Below are 27770 nucleotides of genomic sequence, written 5' to 3' on the forward strand. Positions count from 1 at the left end.
CCTGAAATCATTTTGACTTAGTTTCCTTGTGAAAATGTGTTTGATAGAGAATGTACTTTCTCTCATAGAGAGTGCTTATATTTTCTGTATCATCTTGTGCCATTTTTTTCATTTTTATTGTACAGAGGGGATTCATTGTGACAATTCCAAATAAGCTTACATTGTACATTAGTTCAATCACCCCCACCATCTCCCTCCCTTGACACCCTTCCTGCCCCATTTAAAGAATTTGCAAGAGGTTTCATTGTTCTGTTTCATATATGTATATAAAGCCCATCAACCATATCCCCTCACCTTCATCTCCTCCATTCACCCTCCCTCCTCCCATAAGTCATATTGTGCCAGTTTTGATGAATTGCGTTTTTGAAGAAATTTGTCTATATTATCTAAGCTACTAAATTTATTAACATAAAAATGTTCGTGTCACTCCTGTGTTATCCTCTGATTATGCATAGGATCTGTAGCGATGTTCCTTCATTTTTTAAAAGAAGTCCCTTGCTAGAGATTTATCAATTCTATTAATATTTTTGAAGAACTGCATTTTGACTTTGCTTATTTTATGCTACACCTGCTTCCGTTCTTTATTCTTTTCTTCCTTTTACTTTTACTTTGCGTCCAATTTGTTCATCTTTTTCTGGCTTCTTGAGATGGAAGTTTAGATCACTGATTTTGAAACATTCTTTTCTAATAAGTACCTTGAAATTTACAAATTTTCTTAAAGCACTTTGTTAGCGGTATCTTAAATTTTGATGTTGCTTTCATTATTTAGGAAAACATATTCCAATTTTCCTTGTGATGTCTTCTTTGGCCCATAGGCTGCTTAGAAGTATTCAATGTCTAATTACATACTTGGGGCTTTCACAGATGGATTACTGTTACTGATTTCTAATTTAATACTGCTGAAGTCAGTATATAAAGTTGAACCCTTTGAAAATATATTAAGAGTGTTTTCTGGTCTATATGTGAATTATTTTGTTGAACCTTTCTTGTACTCTTCCAAAGAAAGTATGCTTTGCCAGGCATGGTGGCTCACACCTGTAATCCAAATATTATGAGGTGGAGATCAGGAGGATCTCAGTTCATGGCTAGCCTGAGTGAAAAGTTAGCATGACTCCATTTCAATCAATAAACCAGGCATCGTGGTATGCACCTGCAATCCCCAGCTATGCTAAAAGCCATACATCGGAGTATGGCAGTCTGAGGCCAGCACCAAGCAAAAACATGAGACCCTGCCTGAAAAATAACTAAAATCCAAAAAAAAAAAGAAAAGCAGGGCTGGGGGCATGGTTCCTGCCTAGCAAACAAGGCTTTGTGTTCAAATCCCAGTTCCACCAAAAACTAAAATATAAAGAAAATGTGTTTTATAGTTACTGGATATAGAATAACATAAATGACAATGGGTGATTAATAAGTTATTTAGATCATCTGTACCATTACTGAATTTTGTGTATTTCATGAACTACTAAGACAAAAATTTAAGAAATCTATACCTATTAATTATGGACTTGTCCATTTCTCTTTAGTTCTATCAATTTTGTTTCATATAATTTGAAGCTCTGTTCTTATATAATACATATTTGTGATTATTATATCTTCTTGGTGAATTTATTTTTAACTGACGAAATGTCCCTCTTTGTCTATGGGAATATTCCTTGTCTTGATATCTTTTTTGACTGATATTAATATGACCATTTCATCTTTTTTATGCTTCCTGTTTGCATAATTTCATTTTTCATTATTTTACTTTCAACCTATTTATGCTTTTATTTTTAAAGTACATGTTTTGTAGTTGGTACATAGTTTTCTGTGTCTTGATTATTTTTACTCCAATCTGACAATTTTACCATTTCCTTTAATATGCTTATTAATCTAGTTGGATTTAAGTTTGCTATTTTATTAATTGCTGCATCTTTTGTCTTTTGTTGTTGTTGTTCTTCGGGTGCTTACTTGTTACTTCTTTATAGTTTATATCTCGGTATTCCACTTTGATTCCTCTGTTGGCTTTTTATATCTGTTTGAATTATTTTCTATTGGTTGCTCTAGGAATAACAATGTGTATCCTTAACTTATCACCATCACATAAAATACAAAAACCTTGCAGCAGTCTTTGTCTTTTTCTACCCCCAATCACACATATCCCAGCTCACAGTACAGTGACATATCTCACAATAGAGTGCTAGAGCTTTTGCTTCCACCCCTTTTAGAGTTATAAAATTTTTATGAATAGAAAAATAACTATAGCTCTTTATTATTACCTACATATTTACTATTTCTACTCTGTCATTCTTATCTGTTGACCCATTTTCATTTGATGTCATTTCTATTAGTATTTCTAGTGCATGACTGCTGCTAAACATATCTTGTATCTTCATTTATCTTAAAATGTCTTTATTTTAAATACATATTTTCATTGGGCATAGGATAGAAATCTAGGTTGGCCATTTCCTCCTTCTCTTAGGTTCCATTGTCTTCTAGCTCTGTTGCTTATGAAGAGAAGTCATCTATTATTTGTTCTTTCCCTGAATATAATGTGTTAATTTTCTTTGGCTTCTTCCAAGATTTCTCTGTCTCTCTGTGTCTCTCTCTCTATCTCTCTCTCTCCCTTTCTTCCTCCCCTCAGTACTAGGGTTTGAACTCAGGGTCTTGCTTGTTAGGCAAGCACTTTACCACTTGAACCACCGCCTCCTGCCCCAGTCAAGATTTTTCTCTTTATCTGTGCTTATCAACACTTTGAATATGAAGGCCAAAATGTTGTTCCATATCCATCCTATAAGGCTCTGTAAGTTTAGTTTTGGTCTTGTTGTTATTTGTTTGTTTTTCAGCACATCTGTGAAATTTTTAGAGCATTACTTCATGTTTTCTTTCCTATTCTCTTTCTCCTTTTCCTGGAACTCCAAGTGCATTTAGGTTAGACTGCTTGATGTCCCACGGATCACTGACACTGTTCATATTTACGTTTTTTCTTTGTTCTTCAGATTGGATCATTTCTCTTACGATCCAACTATCATAAAATTCTTAAAATAAAATCTTTTATTTTGCCACTTCCAATCTGATATTAAGCCCTAGAGTTTCTATGAGGTTCTTTTGTTTGTTTCATTTTGATGCTGGGGATTGAACCAAGGGCCTTTCACATGGTAAGCACACACTCTACCACAGTGTTACACCGCCAGCCTTCATGCTCTTTAAAATAGTTTCCATTTCTTGGCTAAGATTCTTCATCTGCGCATTATTATGACTACATTTTTCTTTAAGTGCTTAAATATATTTATAATAGCTGCTTTCAAGCTCTTATCAGTTAATTCCAATATCTAGGACCTCTTAGGATCATTTTTTATTAAGCAATTTTGTCTTTTCTGTTGGTCATATTTCCCTATTTTTTCTTTTGACTAGTAATTATCATTTATTAGATGTGATAATGAAATATTATAAACAATATCAATTATATTATCTTCCCTTAAAGGTTATTGAGTTTTGTTCTGAAAGTAGTTAAAGTACTCACAAAGACTTATATTCTTGTCCTGTAAACTTGGTCTTATTCTTTGTTAGAATAAGTTTATTTTAGTTTTAAGCTAAAACTATGTATAAAACTAGTCTTACGATATAGTTCTTGCTTGATGATTGATCCTTACTTCTACTACACATATTCCTATAGCCTGAGATAGTAAGACCTCACCAGTTTGGTTGGTCTGGGGCTGCAATGTCTTCTGCATGGGCTGACCTCTGTGTTTATCACCCAGCTCTCAGGCCTGCAGACAGAAATCTCCGCTGGACCTTGTGGGATCTTGCCTGCACTCTTACAACCCAAAGACTTGCAGGGTTTGCAACCCAAACCTCTCTGGGCCCTCTCCCCTTATATACCTTCCTCTTCTCTGGGACCTTACCCTACAAATTTCATCCATCTCAATGACCCAGAACTTTTATCTCTACCTCCTCAGTGAGGCTAAACTGCCACTCTATTTGGGTCCCATTTTTCCTGCTCTGAAACAGGAAATTATCTCTAGGAAGAAAGTCTGGACAATAACAAAATGATTGTGGCATCTACTTTATATATTTCCTTTCTTATGAGGATCACAAATGTGTACTTCTTGTTCAATACCTGAAAAAAGAGTTCTTCAACTATATTTTTCCCCAGTTTTAAGGTTGTTTTCAGTGGGAGGTCAATTCTAGTGCTGGTTACTCTGCCAGGGCCAAAGATAAAAGTTCAACTTGAATTTTTTATAATACAAATTAAGTCATGTCACTTCCTGCCCACAACCCTTTCGTATTTTTTCATTGCCCTTAGATAACTCTGGATTCACAGCATCACCTTCAAGGTGGACATAATCTGGATCCTGACTGCTTTTCTGGTTTCTTATTATACCCCCTTTTCCATATACACTACTTTGTTTTTATTCTTTTTTCTTTCCTTGAATGTCTGTCACAAAGTGTTTGCACATGTCATTCTTTCTACCTTAAAAATGCTTTATTTTCTCTTTCATTTCTTGAGTATTGCCATTCCTGGCCCAGCCAGTCTAGGTTATTTCCCCCTGCTGTATAGTTTCAGTTCACCCTGGATTTGTTCAAAGCACTTATTTAAATTGTAATCACGTGGTTTTCATTTGCTTTCCATCTGCTCTTCTAGAATAAACAATCCAGAACAGAGATCCTGCCTCTTTTTTATACTGCATCTTAACTATTTTATTAGTGCTTGGTACCCTTTAGCTACTTAGTATATGTTTGTTGAATAAATGAATAGACTTCTGATTTGTAGATCTTCTGCTCATTTTATCACTAATAATAAACATAATACATCTGATATTTGTAGAGACTTTTTTACTTCTCAAAGAGGGATTTCATACATAGCTCCTCTGAGCTTCACAAAACCCTGAAGAAAAGATTGTGAATAAATAAAGATTGTGAATAGATAAAGATTTTGAGATACAGAGTAGCAACATGATTTTCCAAAGATCATACTACTAGAGGCAGGAACATGGCTAGAACAGTCTCCTGACATCTAATCAGTTCTTTCCAGAAGGCTTCTTGGTCTGTCATTGTCTTGGATATTTTCTACTCTTATTTTGTAGGGCAAAATATGTGCAAAGGAGAATCCTCATTTTGAAACAAGTGTTCTCTTCCTCAGAGTGGAATCATATTGGATTCTTAGGCCCTTAAAAAATATCAATGAGCACAGAGGAAAATGTGTGGACTAACAATCATTTTGCTACTACCAATTCCTACACTGAGCAGTGTCACCATTTCCATTCATGGCCTTGGAGGGTGGCTCCTTTGCCATCCCATTAAAAGTTAAAGTTACTTAAGCCTTTTTTGTTGCAAAAAATACATCTCAAACATTCTGATACCTCTTTTTTTAAGACAATAAAGACTATGCCAAAAATCAGTCATCAATCTAGAAACCCTGCAGTCATTTGTGTGCAATCGTCCATGGGTAGAAGTGAATGTGCTGAGCTGGACACCCTCCTCCAGCTCCTTAGGACAACTGGCTGAGGCTGGGAACACCATCTGAATTTTTGACCACACAGAGCTGAGTGGCTGATCCAGGCTTAACCTTGACCTCATCAGCACTGCCTTCTCAATACCCCTTTGGCTCAGCAACCTAGATATTTATTCCAAGGGATGAAATGAATATAGTGTTAGTGTCTCTTTCAGTTCTTTGAACTCAATTATTGATCTAGATATTTGTGAACTGTAAAGATGTCTTTGTGGTCAACATGTAGTCTCCGTCATGTATTTTTCTTTCTTTTACAACCCTTTAAAAATGTATAAAACACTTAGGATTGATAAACTTTGTAAGAACAGCTTATTAGATCAAATTGGTACATGGTTTTCTGGCCCTCACTTTTAACCTAGTACACAAACTACTTCTCAGATGTGAAAACTTAGGATGTCTGCAGTGGAAAACTGTAATGAAATGGGAAGGGCTTGGGAGAAGAAGCAAGATTACAGTAGGTTCTGTCCCTGACTTGGTGATGTGAAACTTGGTATTAGTTAACTACCTGGCAGTTGTGCCAAGAAAGGTTTCAGCTTTCTTTTTGAGATTCTTTCAGGAACTTCATGCCTCTAGCATCCCAGAGACTGGAGGGAAATAACTTCTCAAGGGAGTAGAAAACCTGCAGGGCAGAAATTGTCTTTGCATCTGGCTGACCTTCCTCAACCTTTCTTCTCTGTACTTTCTTGATCATAATCAAAGCAGGAACCTTAGAGTCAGCAGCTTTTTATTTTTATACTTTACTAATTTTTTTTCCAGCTGCTAAGTGTGTGACTGTTAAGAGACTCCAGTGGTAAATATTTATCTCCTATCCTGGAAGAAGCTGAGGTTCCCCTTGCTAAGTTCAAACTGTGGCTCTTAGAATGCTGCTGACCATGGTGGTTGATTGTCCCCAGAGGGTAAATTCTCTGGCTGTAGGCTGAACCCCTTTTAGAAAAAGTTGCCAGGCCAAGAGACTTCCTGTGACTCCCACTGCCCCATCTAACCAACGTCTTCACCTTCTCTCCACATGTCCCCCTGCCCTCTTCCTTTCCCTGGCACAGACACATTCTTCTGCCTGGCAAAGGGAAACTTGTTTCCATGGAAGCCTCATTAAATCTGCATCTTGCTCAGTTTGGGTTTGATCACGGCTGCCAGAAGTATTTTTAGCCCATGCAGTTTCATAATGAGATAGGAATTGGAGAGGGGGAAGGGGACCGTATGGACAGAGATGATTAAAAAAAAGAGAAGTACGGAAAGAAGGAAAACCTCAGGAGGAAAGAGTTTCATGAAAGGGGGGAAGGATGGAGCATTTCTATTGGGTAGTTGGGGCTGCTACTCCCTGGCTAGCTCCTTCCCTGTGGAAGCCAGCCCATGGGCACTTGCTGTGACAACTGTCCTGGTCACATGTCAAGGGAACCTCTGATCTCTCTTTCCATGAGCTCAGTAGGCTCCAGCCAGGGTGACACTTAAGCCAGAGAGTGTGACTGATGCTACTGCTTGTGGGTTTCCCCCCATCCAGGGACTGAGAGCAGGAAGGAATGATGGCAAAGCAGAGGGCTAGTACTCTGGGGTTCTACACTGTGTAAGAGTGGGAAGAGAGGAGAGAAATAAGACATTGGAGGCTCATGCCCAAAAACAAGATTCAGGGGTCAGAGAGGGCAGACAGTGTGATTGGCATTGGATCCAGATGCTAAGTGCATCCCTTGGCTGCTTATTAAATTCTGAAAACACTCACCTCTGCTCCTTAGACAGATCTGCCCTTGCCCACCCCTGCACTTTAGAGAGCTTGTGAAGCTGGGCCAGTTGTTTGCACTGGAGTTGTTCAACTATGTGTGTGAGTGTGTATGCACATGCATGCACACATGTGTGCATGCACAACAGTATGTAAAGGGGTAAAAATCACAGAGAAATTATTAGAAAAAAAGAATGCAGAAAATAAAAAGAGACCGAGACCTCTACAGACCATACCACACTTTATTTCCCATTGGTGTGGGTGCATCCTGCACTCTCAGCTGCAGGGGGGGATGGGGTGAAGAGCTTTTATGGGGTAGGCAGCCAGGGAGCAATAAAGGGAAGTGTCCTTGTGATCTCAGACAGCTGTGCCTTTCATTACATCAGCGGTTACTTAAGCAGGTGGGGGTCTCCACTTGGGACTTCTGGGACCCTGGAGAGTTAACCCTTTATTTCAGACCCTGAAGGGGTATAAAGAAAGATGGCACTGTGGTCTCATCTGGCTACTTCCTGCTGAGAAGGGGTGGCATAGTGAGCCTGGGGCAAATAGCTCAGGGTCCTGAACTTGTCTTGTGTTGTGGCATTTTCTTGAAGAAACCAGTCAGTATAGAGGTGTAGGATTGTTTATCTTAAGTGTTAGCCCAAGCAGAGGTTTCATGCATCTGCAAAGGTGAATGCACAAGAACTGGAATTTTATTTTTTGTACCGGTTGAGATATAAACTTAGAGAGAGCATTTATTATGAAAGGCCCAAATAGGAGAAAGGAGGAGCATAAAAAGGGTCATTTAATGACCAAGGAGCCCAGCTCCATATGTTGTTCCAGAAGAACCATGAATTGGCTAGCTCTTGTCTCCTTTTTGTAATGCACTCTTGTAACTCCCAGGCCATGTTACTGACCACCCCAGATTTGTTAGTATAAAAGCAACAGTCTTCATTTAGGAAAAGGCATGTTTCACCATTTTCAGCATTAACAGGTCCAGTGCACATCTATTTTGGAGTACCATGGAGGTGAGTGAATCTGCCTTGTCCTGTAGGACCACTATGGACTGTGAGACCCGTTTGAGGTCATTGTTAAACTCTGTTGACAACTTTTGGTCAGTTTAGATTGTTGAGGAGATGCCTCCAATGTCTGTACCTATTCCAGCTGTGATCCCCATGGCTACTAGCAAGAGAATAATTTGGATAGCTCTCTTTGATCATGTGTAGGCTGCTAAGGGAATAGGGAGAACTTGGTCATTAGGAATAACATTGACTTGCAGAATCATGAAGGCCAGAGTGCAGATCCCTTTCCACTCATGAGGCAGGCAAGCATAAGCTGTGATTCTGCAAACAAAAAAGGTTCCAGAATGAGGTGAACAATGGGGGGAAAATGACAGAGCAGTCACTGGAGTTGTTTTATTACAAAGCTCTTTAGGAATTTTCTCTACTGATCTTGCCCTCTGTGGGCTTTGGAAGCAGTGGGGAGCTGGATGGGTGAGTGTCACCCCAACCACATTGGAGGGTGAGTTTTTAATAGGATGAATTAAGATTAAAGCTTATGGGGGTAGCCAATACATGTGAGAAGATTGGAAAAAGACATAGCCAACAGTCTTCAGCTAAAGAGGGATTTGTATCATTTAGGAGATGATGACTGGAATCAAGTAGTTTGTATATCCAGGGGTCTAAGTCATAAGTCCTATTGTGTTGAGGAGGGTTTTTTAGCCCATTGTTTGGGTTAGACTCCCATCAGACAGGGCCTGTCATCCTAGGGCAAAGTGGATCTGCATAACCCCAACAGCTATTAGCTGTTAAGTTTCCAAATGACTATTTTCTTCCACTTGTGTAACAGGAAAAGACTTTGTATGTTTTGTAACATCTTTGTGGCATATGGAGAAAGGCAGAGGTGCAGTGACACAGAGGCAGTGGCAGGTCTACAGGGACTGGAGTTAGATTATCAAGAGATGTGATTACAGCTGGAGGAGAGGGGATGGTAGGAAGAGGAACAGGGACCAGAACTACACCTCCAGGAGGCATGGCTGGGTAACATATATAACAAAAGTCCCAGTATGGCCCCATTATGTAAGTTTGTCCCTCATGGAGGCAGAAAGTGGGTCCTTGTTTGACACATTGGTCAAGTTGATTTTGAAAGTTCCAAGAGAGGAGGCAATATATGTGGCATTTTCAGGGAGGGTAGGTAGGAATCCATTGTTACAGGGTAGAGTAAAGCAGAGATTATAAGAATAAGTGTAGCATAAGAAACAGAGCACACAGGATAAGGTATCTGCCTCTTAAGGCCAATCGCTGGGGCCAAGTCCACTCAGGGGGAGAGGTGGCCCACAAACTGACACTCAAGATGAGGGGCACAAGAATGCAAACAGCCCACAAAAAGAGGGGGAGAGGAAACATAAGTTACGTGTCTGATGTGGATGGATCAGGAGGCCATTGGGGAGAGTCCTGGGGCTTCTTCCTTTTCTTGGATGGGAGGTAGGCGGGATATCCTGTGGTAAGGAATAAGTGAAGCAAGAGAATTATAAACATTGTGGTGGGTGATAAGCAAAGAGTAAGAAGCAGAGGCAAAAGGGAAAAAAAACTCAATTTGGTCTTGGGAAAAGTTGGAAAAAGTTCCAAGGAGCCACAAGTCGTCAATAAGATCGATGATCTGTGAGACAGGCAGAGGTCCAGAGCATAGAACTGACAAAGGTCTGATAGGAGCAAAGTTAGGAATTCACAAAACTGTTGTAGTGAGTAGTGTAGTCATTTATGGGTTCAGGATTTCTTCTTTTTCTGGGATAGGAGGTAGACGGGATATCCTCAGAGAAGTGGGTCCTGTAGAGGTGGAATGAAAAGGAGTTTGGAGTTTGAGCCTGGATATATGGACCCAGGAAGGATGTCCCTGGAGCTTGGCTGTCATGGGAGTAATCAGAATGACCTTAAAGGGCCCTGTCCATTTTGGAGAGAGGGATGTGGAAGGCACCATGTGTGGAGGGGAGACATACACTTGATCCCCCACCTGAATGGGGGAGTTATTAGCATGATGAGAAGCTGGGAGGAGGGAGTCTGTATACTTCCAGAGGGTATTTCGAAGACAGGTGAGAAGACGAAGGTGGAGGGGGCAAGGGAGGGAGGATGGTGACAATGCTGGGAGAGCTGGAGGTAGGAAAGGACTCCCAGATAGGAGCTGAAAGGGACTAAGGTTGAGGGTTTTTTTTGTGGGAGAACCCAGAGTTTGAGCAGGGCCAAAGGAAGGAGCTTAATTCAATCCTGGTGGATCTCAAGAACCAGTTTAGTGAGGGTATGTTTTAGGGTCTGGTTGGTACACTTGACCTTGCCTGAGGATTGTGGGTGGTAAGGAATGTGGAATCTCCATGTAATTTGGAGGTATTTGGCTACGTCCTGGGAGATGGAGGAGGTGAATTCTGGGCCATTGTTGGACTGATTGGAGGTTGGGAGACCAAAATGGGGAATAATTTCCTGGATCAGTGTGGTGGGATTGGTGGAGGCCCATTTATTTGAGGTTGGAAAAGCTTCTACCGTCCTGAGAAGGTGTCTACCAGAACTAGGAGATATTTGTGTCATTTGATGGGTGGCATATGAGTAAAGTCGATCTGCCAATACACTGCTGGGAGAGCACCTTGGAACTGATGGGTTAGGAAGGTTGGAGGTCTGAGGCTAGAGTTGGGATGGCTTTTCTTGCATATGGAGCAGCCTTGGGCTTGGTGTTGTAGGTAAGAAGTGTCCTGAGAGGTGAGATGAATATGAGTTTTAAGGAAGTTAGTTAGAGATTGTAGATTAGGGTAAAACAATTTGTGTAGATACTGGAGGGTGGAGAGGATGGTCTTTGAGGGAGTACTAGGCGGTTATCTAAGTACCACCAGCCTTGATGTTTTTGGGCTGCTTTGGAGAGGAGAGCTTGTTCCTTTTCTGGAGTTTGGGGGGTATCCCTTGTTAGGGATAAGTTTGGGGAGGTTAAAGGTTTGAGAGCTGCCTGTTTAGCTATTCTGTCAGCAGTATTATTGCCTTGAGAAAGATATTGTCCATCCCTTTGGTGTCCCCTGCAGTGGACTATTACTGCCCAGAAGGGCAGCATGGCTGCATTGAGGAGTTTCTGTATGAGGTCTCCGTTTATGTTGGGGTTTCCACTCTGGGTTAAGAATCCCTTTTCTCTCCAAATAAGGATGTTGGAATGGATGATGTTGTATGCATATTTTGAATCTGTATAAATATTATTATCTTTTTTGAGCTAGAGTAAGGGCTTGTGTAAGGGCGATGAGTTCTGCCTGTTGGGAAGTGGTTTGGGGAGGTAAAGATAAGGCCTCAATAATTTTGTGGGAAGGGAGATTAGGGGCCTTATTTTGGGCAAGAATGATGGCATATCCTGCTTGATGGGGATGATCCTTATAAGAGCTGCCTACTATGAACCAATCAGGGGCATCTGGTATGGGGATGTTTATGATATGGGAGAAGTGGTGGAGAGTAAGGTCTAGGGTCTCAGAGCATGAGTGAATGGGGCCTTCCTGTTGTGGAATGGAAGGAAGGGGAGTGGCTGGATTTAGGGTTGGGCATTGCAGGAAAGAAACTTGTGGATCCAACAGAGTGGCATGGAGTAATTGCAGTCGGAATGGAGGTAGAGTTAGAAAATCTCGGTGGCTAAGGAGGTCTTTGAGGGAATGGGAGGAAAAATCTTATGAGGGGATTATGAAGTGTTAGCTTATTAGCCTCTGGGAGTAGAGTCACGACAGTGGCTAGAATATGGAGGCAAAGAGCCCATCCCCTGAACACTGGATCTAGCTGTTTTAGGATGGAATTGGAGAACATCATTCTGAGTGAGGTTAGCCTGGCTCAAAAGACCAAAAATCGTATGTTCTCCCTCATATGCGGACATTAGATCAAGGGCAAACACAACAATGGGATTGGACTTTGAGCACATGATAAAAGCAAGAGCACACAAGGGAGGGGTGAGGATAGGTAAGACACCTAAAAAATTAGCTAGCTTTTTTGCCCTTAATGCAGAAAAACTAAAGCAGATACCTTAAAAGCAACAGAGGCCAATAGGAGAAAGGGACCAGGAACTAGAGAAAAGGTTAGATCAAAAAGAATTAACCTAGAAGGTAACACACACGCACAGGAAATCAATGTGAGTCAATGCCCTGTATAGCTATCCTTATCTCAACCAACAAAAACCCTTGTCCCTTCCTATTATTGCTTATACTCTCTCTTCAACAAAATTAGAAATAAGGGCAAAATAGTTTCTGCTGGGTATTGAGGGGGTGGGGGGGAGAGGGAGGGGGCGGAGTGGGTGGTAAGGGAGGGGGTGGGGGCAGGGGGGAGAAATGACCCAAGCCTTGTATGCACATATGAATAATAAAAGAAAAAAAAAAGAGGTAAGCAATAGGGTGATGGGTGTCACCTGCCTTTTTGACATAAGATGCCTAGGACTTGGCCCTTTTTAGAGGGCCAAGTGAATAAACAGGTACAGAGGTTTGGAGGGGTTGGGTAAATGGAGGTATGAGGCTCCATTTGGGTAAACAGGTACAGAGGTTTGGAGGGGTTGGGTAAATGGAGGTATGAGGCTCAGCTAAGTGATTTTTTGAGAATGATTAGATTGGGGGCTAGGGAGGAGGGGGTGAGGATGGGTTCGTCTAGGGACCCTTTGGTGGCTTCGTACAGAGGTTAGGCCACCAGGGAGAAGTTAAGAATCCATATGTTAGAAAAGAGGACGTAGAAAAGAAAAAGAGACCAAGACCAGACTGCACTTTATTTCTCAGTGGTGAGGGGCATCCTGCACTCTCAACAGGCTGAGATGCAAGCCGCGCCAGGGGCCGGAGGCTGGGGTGAAGAACTTTTATGGAGAAGAAATTCAAATGGCCAGAAAACACATGAAAAAATGCTCACCATCTCTAGCAATAAAGGAAATGCAAATTAAAACCACACTAAGATTCCACCTCACCCCTGTTAGAATAGCCATCATCAGCAACACCACCAACAACAGGTGTTGGCGAGGATGTGGGGAAAAAGGAACCCTCTTACACTGTTGGTGGGAATGTAGACTAGTACAACCACTCTGGAAAAAAATTTGGAGGCTACTTAAAAAGCTGGACATCGATCTACCATTTGATCCAGCAATACCACTCTTGGGGATATACCCAAAAGACTGTTACTCCAGAGGCACCTGCACATCCATGTTTATTGCGGCACTATTCACAATAGCCAAGTTATGGAAACAGCCAAGATGCCCCAGCACAGACGAATGGATTAAGAAAATGTGGTATCTATACATAATGGAATTTTATGCAGCCATGAAGAAGAACGAAATGTTATCATTCGCTGGTAAATGGATGGAACTGGAGAACATCATTCTGAGTGAGGTTAGCCTGGCCCAAAAGACCAAAAATCGTATGTTCTCCCTCATATGTGGACATTAGATCAAGGGCAAACACAACAAGGGGATTGGACTATGAGCACATGATAAAAGCGAGAGCACACAAGGGAGGGATGAGGATAGGTAAGACACCTAAAAAACTAGCTAGCATTTGTTGCCCTTAATGCAGAGAAACTAAAGCAGATACCTTAAAGCAACTGAGGCCAATAGGAAAAGGGGACCAGGAACTAGAGAAAAGGTTAGATCAAAAAGAATTAACCTAGAAGGTAACACCCACGCACAGGAAATCAATGTGAGTCAATGCCCTGTATAGCTATCCTTATCTCAACCAGCAAAACCCCTTGTTCCTTCCTATTATTGCTTATACTCTCTCTACAACAAAATTAGAGATAAGGGCAAAATAGTTTCTGCTGGGTATTGAGGGGGGGAGCGGGAGGGGGTGGAGTGGGTGGTAAGGAAGGGGGTGGGGGCAGGGGGGAGAAATGAACCAAGCCTTGTATGCACATATGAATAATAAAAGAAAAATGGAAAAAAAAAAAAAAGAACTTTTATGGGGTAGGCATCTAGAGAGCGATAAAGGGACATGTCCTTGTGATCTCAGACATCTGCGCCTTGCAAGCAGTCAGGAAGTGATAAGAGGAAGTGTCCTTGTGGTCTCGGACAGCTGCTACTTTCGTGACATCAGAGGTTACTTAGGCAGCATGGAGGTCTCTGCTTGGGACTTCTGGGACCCTGGAGAGTTAACCCTTTAGAAATAATTGGTGATGTTTGCTGAATCTTTGCTATACCACCCAGAACTTTAGATTTTCTATGTGTGTGAATTCATTTTTCTTTTCACTAGTTCTGTGGACTAGATTTACCGTCTCCATTAGACCAACAGGAAATCTGAGGCACAGAGCAATTGAGAAACTTACTCAAAGTCAGCCAGCTAATTCTTGGTGGAGACAGGTTTGGAACCCAAACAACCTGATTTGAGAATCAGCAGACCAAAATCAATAACGTGCATTGGCCTGTCATACATTTTAAACAACTTGCTGTACACAGAACCATTTTTAGTTACTTTGTATTGATGAGCTGAAAGTAGTCTGCAGATGTGCTGCTGGGATTTCATTCATCCTTAAAGAGATGGGGTTTTTTTTTTTTAAGGTTTTCTGAGGGCGGTATCTAAATTCATCAGTCTTTACAATCAAGATTCTTATGTGTGTCATGTGGCTTTCCTACCCTGCCTTCTCCCCACATTTTCTATTGTTTTATTCTGCCTTATGTCTCCTGAGCCCCTGTGGCCTCCCCAACATTGCTTGTAAGATCGTGTCTCTTTCCAGACAGTAGGAGTTTTTCTCCTTTCCAGTCCCACAGTCCGACTGTTCCTTTCTCAGGATGGCATTTAATTTTCCACACTTTCTCCAACAATTTTCCTTCCTTACTCACCAGCCTCTTTGATTAGTTTTCTCTGAATTTATCAAATTCCTTCTTCCTTCCTTAAAAAAATGTGGAGAAGATGGAACTGAAATTCATTCACAGCCCCACCTGCCACAGCCTCTCCTCTAAATGTGTACTAAGCTCTGTTCATGACATGAAAATAATAATGGCTGTGTATTGAGGACTTAGGCCTTATACCTCCATTTCTACAATATTCCTTAAGAGCTATGTGCCATAAATATCCCCATGTGATAGGTGAGTAAACTGAGGTACAGGAAGAAATTTGTTCATAGTCACACAGCTAATGAGTGGATAGAAATGTGGTGCAAAACTAAGCATTGAGACTCTGGGAGCTGTGGCTCTTTATTACCTCCCACTAAAACATCCTGGGGAAAGTTTGAGACATGGCAGCTGAAATCTTCTTGCACAATTAAGCAAAGGTCACTGTGCTAGAGCTGTATTTCCCTTTTTGCTCATTGTCAATGGCTTGTGCTTAGTCTCTAAAGTCCAAAGATTTTCCTGGGTTCCATGGCAATTGAACACTACTAGGAACACCAGTAACCATGATTTCATCAGTGATAAAGTTCATCCAAGAGGAGGGTAGTGAGAGCACAGATATATTTGTCACGCTCCTGATTACAAGAATCAGGAACCCACTAAAGGTAGCTTAGAAAAAAACAAAGGTTGAGTGTCTAAGATAGAAGAGTATCTTACAGAACTTGAAGGAGGGCAAACTGATCTTATGACGTGCTAAAAACAGAAATTGGGAAGTTGCCAGTGCCTCCCTGTCTTTTCCCCCTGGAACTGAATAGTTTCTTCCCTGCTTCTCTCTGCAGCTCTGTCTCATTTCTCTGTCTTTCCTCAGACGTTCATTGCTTTATCTTGCACATGGAAAAATTTGCATCAACACTCCCAGGTTTACATATTCTCATTTCAGGTAGCCAGATACCCTTAACACTCCACACTATGGGGAGAAGGCTTGGGCCCTGCTAAAATGCAAGGAAATGGAGTGCAGATATAGCTACCAGGCCCAAGCACAGCAAGGAAGCTGTTCTTGTAGTCCATGTGACAGTTCAAAAGATCAAGGCAGAAGGAAATCATGTCCTCTTCATAGATGGAGAAACAAAAACACAGAAGGAACCTGGAAGGGATCTAGATCCCTGATATTTGATCCAGTGCTAGGTCCACTTAACATGGTATCTGATCTCTACAGGAAGTGTGATTTCTCTCCTTTGCCACATAACCCTTTTTAGAGGTTGGCCAGGGGATCTCTAACCCCCTAAGGTTAGACTCAGGTCAAAGTCTTCAGGACAAAAGCATCCAAAGGGAAGTGCTAGAAGTCTGAGCTCTGGAATAAGGACACTAGATCCTAGGAGCAACTCTTTGCTAATCTGCTATATATTCTGCTAATCCCTCATGGTGTTAGCCCTGAATTGCACTTGGATTTGAATTCAGGTTTCTAAAACTTATGTTCTTTGTACCAGGTGACAAGCCTTCATAAACCTCACAATATCCCTCTGGGGATGGGTGCTTTCAGACCAGATTTCAGATGAGCAAAATGAGGCCCAGAAGATAAGAAGCTAGTTCAAGGTCACCCAGCTGATCCAGGATGTGGACACAGCTCGGAGTCTGACTCCTAAGAGCCTGTGATTTTGCCACTCACAATACTCTAGTCCTTGCTTCATTTCCTTGTCTGTAAGATGGGAGTGATAATACCCATCTCACATGGACGTTGTAGGGGAAAAACAGATAAAAGAAGAGAAAGTGCTTTGAAAATGTAAACAGCCCCTGCAGATGGGAATTATTTTTGTTGCTGTTAGACACCACCAGCCCCCTGGGGTTTTGCTGAGCAGTACCCAGCTCAGAGCTCTGGAGGTCCCTCATCCCTACCAGCAGCAGGGGGGACAGTCTGTCTTCACCCTGATGAAGGCTGACAAACTGAACCCCACTCCTCCCCCATATCCCCATGCTGGGAAGGAGTGTAACTCAAGCTATATCCTCCTTTGTTGCTGAGGGAACACAGAATTTGGGTCTCAGCAGGTTGGGGAGATAAGGGAACCTATTGTTTTCCCATGATTTCTTTTTGAAATGCTTTCATTCGGGGATTGAAATTATGCATGCAATTTTCTTCCTGAAATATAAGATATCCCAATGGCAGGGACTATTTGTTTTATAATTGAGGGGTGGGAAAGGAAACTGACATTTACTAGCACCTACTATTCACTGAGAAGTTAGCTGAATGTTGGGCATTCTTGCACTGCAATGTGAGCTTTATCACTCCCATTTCACAGACTGGGAACTCTGACCCAGCAAGGTTGTGTTTCCTGTACTACTTCCTGCAGGGAAATGGCAGCAGGGCTGGGATTCAAGTCCAAATCTCCAAAGCCTCCATCTTTTTCCCATTGCCTCTCAGTAGAAGAAAAGCTCTTGGACTTCATATCAGAGATGCCTCGTTCCAGTCCAGCGACTAGGGAGTTGTTGGAAGAACTTAGGCCAAGGTCAGCAAGGAAGGAAACAGAGTCAGAACTAGGTGAGCCCCCAGGCAACTTGCCCATGTCAACTCACACTGTCCAACCAGCTGCCCTCACTGCGTCAGATGCAGGGCTGGCTGTGCTCTACAGAGACATACCGGATGCTGCACAAGCTGATGGGGACCTGAGAAGGAAAAGGCTGTCAGGTTTCACAGAGGTTTGGCCCAGCTCATTAGCTAAGGCAGGTGTGTCCCAGGGATGGCAGAGCAGGTAGGCAGGGGATTCAGCATTCATTTCTATGAACAAAGCCTGAGCTGAGAGGCTTTCAGAGCAATAGCAGAATGGAAAGCGTTCAGAAGCTTTGGTTGACAAGCCAGGAGGACAGAAAAGAAAGTGGATGTCATAGTTGGGGAAGCTCACCTGTGCTCCTTGATGAAAGTGTATCAGGCCAGCACTTGCAACATTGACCCTGCCTTAGGCCATGTGTTTGTCAAAGCAAATCTGCCAGCCCTACAGTGACCTTTGTGTTTACAGAAGGGCCTAACATAATTCTCCAAGAAAGTATTTGCTAACAACAACGAAGTGCCACCATATGTGTTTTTTATCTTATCATCTAAATAAATAGTCCTGTAAGGTAGATGAGACATGTGTTACTACTCTCTCCCCTTGACAAATGGGGAAATCAGGACCTAGAGAAGTGAAGTTGCTTTCCCAGGGCCACATGACTGGTAAACAGTGTCCATCTCAGCTGTTCCATCTTCCACATCTAATGTTCTGTGCATCAGAAGCGAACTGGACAACTAAATAGCCCATCATTGAGTATGAATGCCGTATATCCCTCATTTTGTTTTTCAGAGCCTACCTAGGAGAGCTAATTAGTCTTGGTTAGATAATAAATAACCAACACTTCTGCAGGGTGGTTGACTCAATACCAACAGAACAAATGCAGACTCAAATTTATGCTCAGAATGTGTGGGGAGTCATGACTTCATTATACAGCTCTACCACATGACCTTCATGCATCTATCATAGTGTAACATGTGTTCACTCATCTCAATCTCAATACATTTTATTTCAGGATTTAAACTAAAGATAGGTATATTTATGGAGCCCATATTGAACACCAAGTCCTTAGTCAGCTACTGGAGGTAGAGACATGAATAAGACAGTTGATATTACTTGAGAGAGTTCTTTGGTTCCAAATATAAAAACTCAACTTAATTTCATTTCAGAGAAAGGGGATTTGTTGGCTTACATAATAAGCAAAGCATGAGAGGGAAGGCTCAAAGGATTACCAAGACCAGGAATTCAGATGTCTCCAGAAATCTTTCATCTCCTTCTATGCCAGCTTTTTTCTCTCATACTGGCTTCCTCCACTAGGCTAAAGCCACAGCTCTAAGCAGCCATCAGACCCACATCTTCAGTTTAACCATTGGAGATGGATTGTCCCTCTCGTGTCAGAGATCGCTTAGACCAGTTGCTTTGCAGAAGAGGTAGGATAAGTACAATTATGGCAGCTCTCATTTGACCCACATGATTGGTTTTAGGATGAATATACCCCAGATCAGGGTAAGTGGAGGAACAAGTTTGCAACTTCAGGTAATAAACAATACTCAGTCGCTGACCTCAAGCAGCTTTCACTCTGGCGGGTGGGGGGGGGGGTTCAGGCAAGGGCAAGTAAGTCAACAACTATAATACAGAGCCATCAACTCTGTAACAAAAGAGCCCCGAGAGTCTGAGGAGGAGTGTCTGTGTGTCCGTGTGTGTCTGGATTAGAGTGAGGAGAGGCAGCAGGAGAGCATTACAGGGGATCTGAGGTACACTTGGGCATGTCCTCAAAGGATGCCTGGAACCATAAGATATATAAAGGAGGAAGAAAATTCTAAAATCCTAAACAGAAGTGATAATATTAGCAAAAATAGGGAACAGTTTGAGCACCCAGGAAAAGTAAGTAATTCAGTATTGTTGGATGCCAAGGTACTGAAGGGAAGGTGATAAGGCCCTTAATGTTAAGGACAGAAAAGTGAAAGCCCTTTGAAAACATTTGTGGAGTTATAATCTCATGATCTATGAAAGGATTTATTTAGCATAGAATCAAAGAACAACCTGACCAACGTGGACAGGCTGTGAGGATTGGATAGCAAGTAATGTAGTGAGAAATGTTGACTTGAAACTGTTTATCCATATCATGATGATGTTTTAGAGAATTTTCATTTGGGAAAGGAGAAAAGAATCTCAAATTTCCCCAGTAACTAATGAGCTTTCCTTTTCCGATGCGTATACAGTGTTAATAAATACTGTTGGTAAGATAGACAAAATTGATCACAGTGCAGCTTGTAATTAGTAGTAAGTTGGCCTATCCTTCAGGTCATGCTTTTAAACATGACTTTGAAAAATCAAAGGTCAGTTAAGTTTGAAAAAAACTGTTGCAAGAGGGAGATTATGTTGCCTCAAGTTAAAGAGAGCACATAGGAGATGGTGGTTCAAATGAACAAAAGCTCCAAGCTTTTCAAGGGAATGAGGCGCAGTTCAGAATCAGATATGTGCAAAGCAGTATAGAATGAGGTAAATCCTAGACATTTGAAAGATTGGAACTGATAGAGGATTTTCAGATGGCAGCTTCAAGAAAATGAAATGAGACCTAATAAAGGAAAGTAGGAGTCTAGGGAGCATGAGATATTAGAGAAGGTGAAGAGCTAGGGTTTGTGGGAAGGAAGGAAGAAGAGGCAAAAAAAGGAGCCCTTTCAAAACAGGAGCCTCCTCCTTCCTTCTCCTCCCTTCTACTTAAAAAAAAAAAAACTGACTTATCTTAGCTGAAATAATAATAAGACAATTTTTGAGGTTTTTTTTAAAAAAGGAACTATTTTGTTCTGAATTCCATCATAAATTCAGAGCTCTGCTGTCATAAAATAAAAATCCTATAATAGAATGAGTAGAAAACTTGATACCCTGCAGAAGGAAAGATGGCAGCCCACTCAATGCCATGCTGGCTTGATTGTACACAAGCCAGGCATCTCCTGCTGGGAACTGCAACGACTGCCCATCAGTTCCCATTTTCTTTGCAGCTGTGTTTTGCACACTCTGAAGTTTGTGAAATCATACACCAAAGGTTATTAACCTGGAGTCCATGGACATTTAGGTGTTCAATAACTAGGTTTTATAGGGTCCGTGAATCCCCTGAAATTACATACAAATATTGTAGGTGAATGTGTGCATTTTTCTGGTAAGAGACACCTGAATTACCAAAGCAATTCATGACCCTCAAAAAAGCTGAGACCCACTGCTACAGCAAAGGTCAAACAAGATGCAAACAGGTATCTCACCCAACTGGATTGTTTCACACTTCACTAGAAAAGAAGTAGGCACTTCAGGTCTACTTCTAGCTGCGCAAATTCATCAGGGATATATTGCAGTAATTCTATAAGATCAGAAATTCAGTATACTTAGTTTATTTAGAATAAGAACCACTGTGTACAAGTTCCTCCAAAAGACCAGCGGTTCTGCCTTTGGCAGGAAAGAACATTACCAGATCCATGAAGTGTCCTTGTGTTTATCATTTAACCCTGGAAGATAACTGTGCTTTCACTAAAGCAAAACTTTATACCTCAATTAGGAAAATGTTGGCTAAATTGGGCTTTAGGGGTAAAATGCAACACAATGTACTTTTATCTACTAACAGGCACTGAGCTTTTGAAATTGACAAGTGAGAAGCAGAATGTGCATATATTATACAGTATGTTTAAGGAGTCACAAATAGTTGCAATGCAAGGAAAAGATAGAACAGAAAATTTTTATGGAAAATCAACTTAAGGGGATGCAGGAGGGAGCGTGAGCAAAAATATTTCTGGTAAGACATAGATGAATCAATAGCCAGCCAATGCGTTGATCAAAGCAATTATCTTTTGGGGGAAAACAATAGAAGCCGATTGAAAAACAAGCCCCATGCTGCATACAAACAACAAGCAGGAGTTACAATGGCTTGATTGTGTGAAGAGATAATTAACAGCTGGAGTAAGAAAAATATGTTCAAAAAAAAAAAGAGAAAGAGTAGTTAGGATAGAAAAAAAAATGCCAGTAGATCTTCACCATCAAAAACAATTCAGACTATAGTTAGCAATAATTTATCATATGTTTCAAAATAGCTAGAAGATTTTTGAATGCCCCCAACATAGAAAAATGATAAATATTTGAGGTTATGGATATGCCAATTACCCTTACTTGATTTCTGCACATTGTATATGTGTCAAAATATCATACTCTACCTCATGAATGTGTACAATTATTATGTGTAACAACATCAAAGTAGAGACAATTATTTAGAAAGTTAGGAAGGAAACCTCACTTAGACCTGAATTATCCAGATAACTGATAAAACTCACATCTAGAAGCCTTGGTTCATTGCCCCCTTCTATATAAACTCTATGTTGAAGGCATCATCCATGCAGATGGATTTAAAGGTGTCTTCTTTGTGTATAAGACCTGTGTCTCTGGGGTTCTGTTCCCTCATGTCTAGCTGTTAATGGCAATGGTGCAGCCTGTGATCAGACTTCCAAATTCTTTGTGTCCCACTTGGAAGAATCCATGGCAAGACATGTGGATATAAATGGAGTTTATTAAAAGTTAGGGAAGGAAATTGCAAGAGGGACCATGGTAGGCCCAGGTGGAATCTAGAAGCAGAGAGACCATGCTTCTCTTCTCCAGGTGCTTTTAAAAACCTATGCTGACCTATCGGAAGAACAGAACCTGATGATTCCCAACCAATAATCAATGAGTGGAGTATGGGTGGTTCCGGGCCAGGTGAAGGTGGTCTGAGCCTCCCTGAGCCGAGGCATGGTCAATCTGAAATGTAATATTAAGTTATATATTTCCTATGAGTCCCAAACTTTCCCTAACTCTAGCCTGCCTCATAGCCATTCTCCAAGTCAGCATACCCAACTCGGAAGGATCATTTTCAAAACTAGTTCCTTCACTTCTGGAAGTCCCTCTTTCTGTCTTTGCTCCATCATCCCTACCTCTTTCATTAAGTGTGAAACCTTAAGTTTATCTTTTACTTTGTCTTGCTCACCATTTCTACATTCAGAATGTTGCTCTTGCATTCCTTTTCTATTATAAAATTTTTTATTAGGGTATATTCGTTATGGGGAGATTCACAGTGACAATTCTGATTAAGCTTACATTGTGCATTGGTTAGATCACCCCATCGTCTATCCCCCTCAACCCTCTCCCCACCCCACTTAAAGCAATCGCAAGAAGTTTCTTTGTTCGATTTCACATAGGTATATGAAGTCCATCAACTATATACACTCACCTTAATCTCCTTCCTTCACCCTCCCCCCCTTTCATACCTCCCCACTGCACCTATTTTACAGTCCTGTCTTTCATTATTAATATTTAAGTTGATATTCAAAGGGTTTTCTTAATGTATCCCCATTGTGGGTATACTTTACTTTAGTCCTTTTGACCCCTCCCATTACTCTCCCTTACCTCTGTACCTCCCACCCCCCATTTTTCATCAGCTTTTGTATACATCCTTATATCCTCTACCTTCACAGATGTTATGCTTACAATATTACTGATGCTCTATCATTCTCTTTTCCTTTCCGTCTTTCCCCAAGTTCCATTATTACAAACATATTCTACATGAGTTTGTATATAAACATGCTTGTTTTTGTGTATATGTTTATCTTTGGATCTATCTTATGAGAGGAAAACATGTGACCTTTGTGTTTCTGAGCCTGGCTTATTTCACTTAACATGATGTCCTCCAATTGCATCCATTTACCTTGAAACCACATTACATTCCTTTTTGTTCATTCATCTCATAAGCATTTTTGAGTTTCTCCTCTGCTCTGGAAACTGTCACGGTGCTGGAGATGACCTCAACAATAACCAATTTCACTGGAGTATGGTAAGTGTCCTCACAGAGACCAGCACAGGGTGCTGTGGGAAGTGTTGGGGACTTACCATCCCAGTTTAAGGAGATTGGGGAAAGCTTCTTAGAGAAGGTGACTGAGATCTGAAGGATGTATGGGAACTGAACAAGAGAGAGGGCAAATAACAGCATTCCAGAAAAAGGCCTCTTGCAGCATGCTAAGAAGTTCGGAGGACAATGGAGAGCAATTAAAAAGTTTGGAGGAGCCAGGCACAGATGGCTCATTCCTGTAATCCTAGCTACTTAGGAGGCTGAGATTGGGAGGACTAAGGTGAGGCAAGCCAGAACAAAAAGTTCACAAGAGCCCCATCTCTTGCACCTATCATCCCACACTATTCAGGAGGCTGAGATTGGGAGGATCACAGTTCCAAGTCAGCCTGATTAAAAAAAAAAGGAGACCCTGTTTCCAAAATAACCAAAGTGAAAAAGGCTGGAGGAGTAACTCAAGCAGTCGAGCACTTGCCTAGTAAGTGTGAAGCACTGAGTTAAAACCCCAGTATCACTAAAAACAAAAAAAATGGAGGGAAGGAAGGGCATGAGGAGATTTGCAACCTGAACAGATGGAGAGAATGAAGTTGAGTGGGTAGGAGTCCGATCAAGGAGGTGAGTTAGGCGCTTGTTACCAGAACCTGGGCTAGAGGCAATGGTGACCAATAAAATGAAGAAAGTGAATTCATGAGATGAAAATTGACAAAAGCAACAGGATCTGGTGTCTGATTATAAGTAGGGCAGTCTGGAGATGAAGCCAGGATGCAGAAATAAATGGAGATTAGTATGATCCACTGATGTGGTGCTTGAAGGAGGAGGGACATCTTTGATAAAGAGAATATAAGATGAGCTATAGGATGTTGGAGTTCGAGATCTTGAAGATGAAGCAGATCTAGGTGATAAGGCTTAGAGTGGATAAGGCTTAAGAGTAGATGGCTGAGGTGGAGGTGAAGGTCATTGAAAATGAAAAGATCAAGGAACTGAAAGCTAAGGATTTGTTATTGGGCACTAGCCTCACTCAGGATGCTGGCAGGAAGACTGTGAGCCAGGTACCAAAGTCATCTCTGGTGAGGCAAGTGACTCAGATATTTGAAGGCAGTACAGGAAGCAGCAGGAGAGGGTTTATAGCCTAATGGAGAAAAAGCCATTACCTGAGGACAGTAGGAACAGCAGAACCATCCCCAGCTGACACAGCTCAGAGGGATTTGCTTCAAAAGCAGTCCTTAGGAAAGAAACAGGAATAGCCACAGGAGTTGAGTGGGCCTTGGCTTTCCTAGAAAACCAACCTAGGGGAATTCTATTCCCAAGGCACTCTAGTCTAGGTAAGAGGCTTTTAGCCTTCAGATCATCACCATCATTACTTGTCCTACAGCCCTTCTGCTCTGGCTCAGGGGACAAACCATTGTGTGCTGAATGCTCTTCCATTTTCCTGTTTCAATGTCTCATTGTTCATAACCTTCTTTTCCCCACCTCTTCATCTTAACTACCTGACCTTCCACATTCTTAATGACCAGCTCTTCAAGAACCCTTTAATACCTCCAAAGTGATCGTTCTCTCCACTGACTATGTACTTCATGTAGCGCCCACCTGTTCCACAGTCATCAAATACTATCTATTATGAACCTAAGTTCAATCTCTTAATGGACAGAGAATCCAGTTTATACTTTGTCAGTTTCTAGTCCATTTCCTTGCATATGTAGAGGCACCATGAATATTTAGAAGAGTGGTAAGTTAATTTCCTATTTGACATGGGCCACAAAGTTCTGGTGCACGTGTGTCTTTTATAAAGTGGAAATGACAGATGGCACATGGAACTCAAATTCAAAAAAGCAAAAGCCTATGAGAGAAGGTATTGAATATTTTTCCCCTTTTAGTTCTTGAAGCAACTGTTTGAATTCATTTGATTTGCCTAAGAACTGAAATTGTGAATGGCAGCTCTAGTGATTTTTCTGTACATCCAGGAAGTAGAATTGAATATTTGATGGAAAGTAACTACTTAAGACAGGAAAAGGAAATAGAGTAGCTCTCAAGATATTTTTATAACAGAGCTATTTTTTTAAATGAAGATAAATGAGATAGAATGGTATATATAACTGTTGGACACAAGCCCCTTTGGTCATTGATAGACTATCTTTCTATGACTGCTAGGCCATCAATAGATAGATAGATAGATGGATAATGGCCTCAATCGTCAATGTTCTAGAATTTTGCGAGATGGATGGGAACTGCACACAACCCAACAGTTTCTTTAGGAGGGCAGTACTCCTTAAGAGTGCCACCTGCCTGTCTGCCTCCTCCTATTCTTCACATTAAACTGTCTTTCTCATTTTTTATGATGGTTATCCTAATAATACTCTAGCCTAGACTTTGGCCAGGACATTAGGAATTAGGAATTTCCCTGAATTATTTTCCCTTTGGGCAATTAAAGAAATTTTTAAAATATATTAGGTGACTGGAGATGCTTGGCGAATTTCTGATTCCTTGAATAATCATTACAAACAGTTAAGCATGTGTTTTGGGTATTGGTGCCTATACAAAGTGACATTGTCAGTGGCCCCCTGGCTCCTGTCAGTTATGGGCTTTGGAGCTGAGAAGGGCTCATCTCCTGAAATTTCTATCCTATTCTCTCCAGAGCTCCAGGATCAGCACTGACTCTGTGTAGTAGGGGTTCTGGTTTATGGAATTTGGTCCATCTTAGCAAGACATGGATGCAAATGCATTTGCAGAGCAGAACATTTGCTGGGTATATCTGATGTTAGGCTTAAGGGAACTAGAAATACTAATCCTACTATTATTGAGATTTTGGCAAAAATAACCCATTACACAGAAAGAAGAAATGAAGGCCAAAGGAAAGCTTTGGGCTTAGAATCAAACTAAGTTGGGCTGGAATTCTGGATTCATCTCACTTCTCCATGCAACTTTGGATAGTTCACTAAACCTCTGATTCTCAGTTTCCCTCTCTGTAAAATGGAGGTAACATTAGGCCTGCATCATCTAATTGTGAGGAGAAATAGTTAAGACACTTAGCACAATGTCTTGACACATAAGAAACAATAAATGCTGGTTGTGAAGAAGGAAGAGAGACCCAGAGGTTATACCAGGAACCATAGCCTCCTTTTGTTCCATTGACTATGGAGTTAGACTTCCTCAACTCAAAGTTTTCTCTGTTATCTATTAGCTGTGTGGCTTCAGATAAGAGATGGAACTTCCCTGTGCCTTAGTTTTATTATCTGCAAAAACACAATAGTTTCTATCCTATTGGGGTGTAGCATCTCATGAGTTAATACATATAAAGCACTTATATCAATGCCTAGAACAAATTAAAGGGCATGCAAGTATTAACTGTTGCTATTATTAAATGATATGTGGTATAGGACATGTGGAACTTCAGTCTTTGAGATCCTTCCCAGCTTCATAAGTCAAGCTGAGCTTGCAGAGTAAATATCTTTACCCATGTTTGCCTTCCCCATTGGACTGTGAGTTCTTGAAGAGCAGGAAACTGTTTTATTCATCTCTGCATAGTGGAGCATCTTATTAGGATGCCTGATGTTTACTAGCTGCAAACCCAGTACTAGCTATAATATAGGAATTCAGTCAATGTGGGTCAGTGCAGGCAGGGAGGGGAGTCAGGTTAAAGGTAAGAGAAGGACTTTTGGGGGACATCACACTATATAGTAACCAACATGAACTATAAGCATTACTATCCAGAGAAGTGGGGCTAATAGTTTACCTTCATGTCAATACCAGTGGAGTCCAAGGAAAGAGGAAATTATAATCTGCCTGTATATGTATCATTAGTCTATACAGTTTTATGCGTATTTTGTGTGTTTTGTTTTGGTGTGCATGGAAAATTGGGTACCACCAACCTAATCCCCTTTCCAAGAATAGAGTTCGGGTGAAGTTGTCACAAAGAGGGGGATTAGGCTCAGAAATTGGCCACAAGGTCATTATTTCTTAATATTTGAAATCCTTGTCATACCAAGCACACTCTTTGAGATGTCTCACTCATCTTTTTAACTCCTTCAGCCCCTAATGCATGTCACACACCTTATCCATGGAAAACCAGTAACCATTTGTAAATAGAATTGAATTCCTTGAAGTCCAGAAAGTCATTCACCTTTTCCTATCCCTATCCTACAACACAGTTTGTCTGGCCATGTCTTCCTTTCCATCTTCTACTTTATAAACATCATGAAAACTTCCCCAAGTATCTTCCTCCCCAAGTATCATTGTTCTTAACACCCCCACTGCTCTTTGTCTCCCATGCCAAAAACTGCAAATGCCATTTGGAAAATAGAAGTCTAGGAATCTGAAGACCTACAGTTCTTCAGACCCTGAAATCCAGTTTTCTGAGCTGAAAGAGGTCCGTAATTTCTCTTCCAACTCCAGGTCTGCTCTTCCTCA

The 27770-nt window shown here is 41.2% G+C and overlaps 1 protein-coding gene across 6 annotated transcripts in view; it reads left to right on the plus strand.

The window, feature by feature from the left end:
- The window catches only part of Slc8a3 (solute carrier family 8 member A3), a 139192-nt gene that overhangs the window by 73778 nt on the left and 37644 nt on the right, over positions 1 to 27770 (plus strand). The gene's annotated exons all lie outside the window — the stretch shown is intronic.

The sequence above is a fragment of the Castor canadensis genome, chromosome 3 (genome assembly GCF_047511655.1).
Source record: "Castor canadensis chromosome 3, mCasCan1.hap1v2, whole genome shotgun sequence".
NCBI classification, from domain to species: Eukaryota; Metazoa; Chordata; class Mammalia; order Rodentia; family Castoridae; genus Castor; species Castor canadensis.